Source organism: Polypterus senegalus, chromosome 8, assembly GCF_016835505.1.
Source record: "Polypterus senegalus isolate Bchr_013 chromosome 8, ASM1683550v1, whole genome shotgun sequence".
NCBI lineage: Eukaryota > Metazoa > Chordata > Cladistia > Polypteriformes > Polypteridae > Polypterus > Polypterus senegalus.
Genome location: NC_053161.1, coordinates 171455499 through 171459503, shown reverse-complemented (window position 1 = coordinate 171459503; position 4005 = coordinate 171455499). Strand labels below are relative to the sequence as shown.

Sequence of the window (4005 nt, the reverse complement as noted above, 5' to 3'; positions counted from 1 at the left end):
GCACTTTATTATTATAATAAATATCATCATTGGATTTTACCTGGTGTCTGACGTATAGTCTGAGGGTACAAGGGTGCGAGGAGCATCTAATTCTATTACTCTCTCTCTCTCTCTCTCTCTCTCTATATATATATATATATATATATATATATATTCTATTTGTAATGTTGCTTTTTTTATGGATAGCCTTTTCGCCTCCATTTGAAACTGTATAAGGTCCATCTCCATGTCACTTTTTCTTATTTGTTTTTGAAGATGGACCTTATACAGCTCCTTTTCTGGCAACTAGGAAGCCAAAAATAATTAAATGAATGAGATTCTGTCAGACAATAACATTAAAATATGGACAACTGCAAATAAATTCTTACACTGCTTAGATCGTGCATTGAGGTTGAAGGACCGTCATCTGTGGGCAAATCCCCAGGTATGTACTGTGAAAGGACAATGACAGTTTGTTACTCTAATGTAAAAAGGGGGCATGCATTATAATGGTATGCATCATACCTCAGTGGATCCACCAGCATTGTCCACTTCTGTCACAGCAGATGTGGACTCTTCATCGTCATCTTCAACCTATAGAGGAAATATGCAAGTATACATTATCTGGCAAAAAGAAAAAAAATATCTAAAAGCAACTAAAGGTACCTGACAACAAAACACTTACAGCTGTGACAGACTGTGTCCTTTCTGTAGGGTCCAATAATACAATCCCTCTATCAGTATCTATAGGAAAATACAACCCATAAAATTCTCAATATTATCAAAGAAAACCCAAAAATGCCAGAAAAAAACATGTCACAGTAATACAACTAAGCACACAGTAGCCTACACAGCATATGCAGTTCAATAAAGTCAGCCTGCATAAAAACATTAAGCATGTTGAAGAAGCCTTTAAGTGACAGAGATAGTAATTTATTAAGTCATATAATGAAAACAAATCATAGTGGTAACTTACATTTCACCATGCTACTTGTGGTGCATGGTGTGTGTGACGAAGTGCCCCCTGGAATGCCAGCAACCACTGGTCACCCTTTATTAAGGGACAGAGCCAGCTCCTCAGATGGGGTGAGGGGAGGTGGTGGTGGGCCCCGCCAGTTAGACGGGCTTCAGCTTGCTTTCTATTAGCTACATGACAGACAGAATATACTAAATCGTGTTTAATCAATAGTTCAGTGATCGTGTAATCAACTATTACCTTTTTGCAGTATGTTTTTAAGTTTCATTTTGACTTGCCTCAAAGTTCTGCATCCAGACGGATTACACCTTATTAAATAAGAAACCATATATTCCTAGTCAATACACATTGTTATTTTAACCTAAAGAAATGAATGGCAGGAAAAGTGAATGCATTCAGATTGATTTAACAGTGAAAAGGTTGCGGAAGGGGTGTTTCATTATTTTACAGTATAATAAAAGGGAGGCGATGTCAATTTTGCAATTTAATACACTCACGCATTTACTCTGTCTGTTATTTTTTGCCAAGCCAACTCTCTTTCTTTAGCCGATGCAGCCGTATTACTTTTTTTCATTATGGTAGGCTTGAATTCTTCAAACGCCTGCATTAACACCTCCAACTCCACCTCTGTGAAATATGCCGCTCGCTTTTTTTCTCCTTGATCTTCCATTTGGACTCGTGAAATCGGCGATCCATTGAAAACGTCTTTATGTATGCACGGTGCACACGCATTAACTCTGGGTAACCAGTAGGAGGTTGATTGAACTTACTCTTCTCAGGTGTTTTGGAACCGACATACTCATGGTATGCGGGTTTGGGGTAAATCAACCCAGAGGTTATGATTTACCAAATGGTAAGTTAACCAAGCTTTCTGGAATACCCCCCAGGTTCTGCTTCAGCCTCAATACAAACCAAGAGTGAGGGCGCTACCTACAACCACACGCTCATTCAGGAAGTGGTCTCCTTGGCGCCAGGATATAGAAAGTATTAAACAACAAGCAGGTCCGTTTGTGTAACGTATTGCAACAGGGCTGTTCAGAATACTCAATTCGGAGTAGTAAATCAACAGATTCAGCTGTCCATTATTTTTTATGATAACTATTATTATATGTAATTGTCCATTATTGAGTATAATTGACCATAGATAAGTGTAACGGATCGAAATCAAATTTCTGTAACTGCGATTAAGTACTTATAACTGCCCTGCCCTATAATTGTCTGGTATATCACGTATGCTAGTTAATCAGAAGCAAAACCTTTCTGTAACCTGGTATTTTAGGTACCAAATTATATTTAAGGAAGACAGTGAAGAGAGATTGAGCCAATATTAAATGATTTTCTACTGGAAAGTGGAAAAAGAGCAAAAGTTTCTAAGACAAACACAGTAAAAAGTGTAATTTTTTTGGTATAGTAATGTTACTAGTCAAAAGTCTGAATACACTTAGGTCACTTTAGATTTTTTTTTTTCATAGTTCTGTATATATTTTTAGTACATAATGGAAAATCTTAAGAAGTAGCTACAAACAAAGGTCAAGTGTTACAGCAATATTAAATTACCTCCTGTACAAGAAAGTTCAAATTAGAATCTAGACAATGGGGAAAAGAACAACCAGTTATTTATTATTATTATTATTATTATTGTTATTATTAGAACACTCTACGAGAACAGGCCATTCAGCCCCATAATGCTCGCCAGTCCTATCCACTTATTACTTTCAAAAAAACATCAAGTCGAGTTTTGAAAGTCCCTAAAGTCTTACTGTCTACCACACTACTTGGTAGCTTATTCCAAGTGTCTCTCATTCTTTGTGTGAAGAAAAACTTCCAGATGTTTTTGTGAAATTTACACTTAACAAGTTTCCAACTGTGTCCCCATGTTCTTGATGAACTCATTTTAATTTTACAGTTTCGATCCACTGGACTAATTCCCTTCATAATTTTAAACACTTCAATCATGTCACCTGTTAATCTCCTTTTGCTTAAACCAGCGTTTCTCAACGTTTAAGTATTTGTGACCCGAATTTTCATAACAGTTTTAATCACATTATACCTTACCTTACCAATTATACCTACTTAACTTTTATCAACATTTATCTCTATATTTATTTGTCTAGTATCAGAATGTAATTTAAGTTAATTTGTTTTGGATTTTAACAGATGTCTTTTTTTATTTGTTTTGGATTTTAACAGATGTCTTTTTTTATATTTTTGATTCTTGTTTTTTTTTTTCCACATCTTTGCGCCACCCTTTATGTTACTTTGCACCCCCCTAGGGGGGCCCACCCCACAGGTTGCGAACCACTGGCTTAAACTGTAAAGGCTCAGCTCTTTTAATCTTTCCTCATAATTCAACCCCTGTAGACCTGGAATCAGCCTAGTCGCTCTTCTCTGGACCTTTTCTAGTGCTGCTATGTCCTTTTTGTAGCCTGGAGACCAAAACTGCACAGTACTCAAGATGAGGCCTCACCAGTGCATTATAAAGGTTGAGCAGAACCTCCTTGGACTTGTACTCCACAGATTGTGCTATATAACCTAACATTCTGTTAGCCTTCTTAATGGCTTCTGAACACTTTTGGGAAGTTGATAGCTTAGAGTCCACTATGACTCCTAAATCCTTCTCATAAGGTGTACTCTCGATTTTCCGACCACCCATTGTGTATTCAAACCTAATATTTTTACTTCCTATGTGTAATTCTTTACATTTACTGACATTAAATTTCATCTGTCACAAATCTGCCCAAGCCTGTACGCTATCCAAGTCCTTCTGTGATGATACAGTGGGATGCAAAAGTTTGGGCAACCTTGTTAATAGTCATTATTTTCCTGTATAAATCGTTGGTTGTTACGATAAAAAATGTCAGTTAAATATATCATATAGGAGACACACACAGTGATATTTGAGAAGTGAAATGAAGTTTATTGGATTTACAGAAAGTGTGCAATAATTGTTCAAACAAAATCAGGCAGGTGCATAAATTTGGGCACCGTTGTCATTTTATTGATTCCAAAACTTTTAGAACTAATTATTGGAACTCAAATTGGCTTGGTAA

The 4005-nt window shown here is 36.4% G+C and overlaps 1 long non-coding RNA gene across 1 annotated transcript; it reads right to left on the bottom strand.

Moving 5' to 3' along the window:
• Positions 1–356: 356 nt before the first annotated feature.
• On the bottom strand, positions 357–1022 carry LOC120533484. Its single transcript, XR_005634504.1, has 4 exons — positions 956–1022; positions 665–723; positions 505–573; positions 357–431 (listed from the first exon to the last, which is right to left on the bottom strand). It is a non-coding gene; the product is annotated as an uncharacterized LOC120533484 (long non-coding RNA).
• Between the last annotated feature and the right edge of the window lie 2983 nt (positions 1023–4005).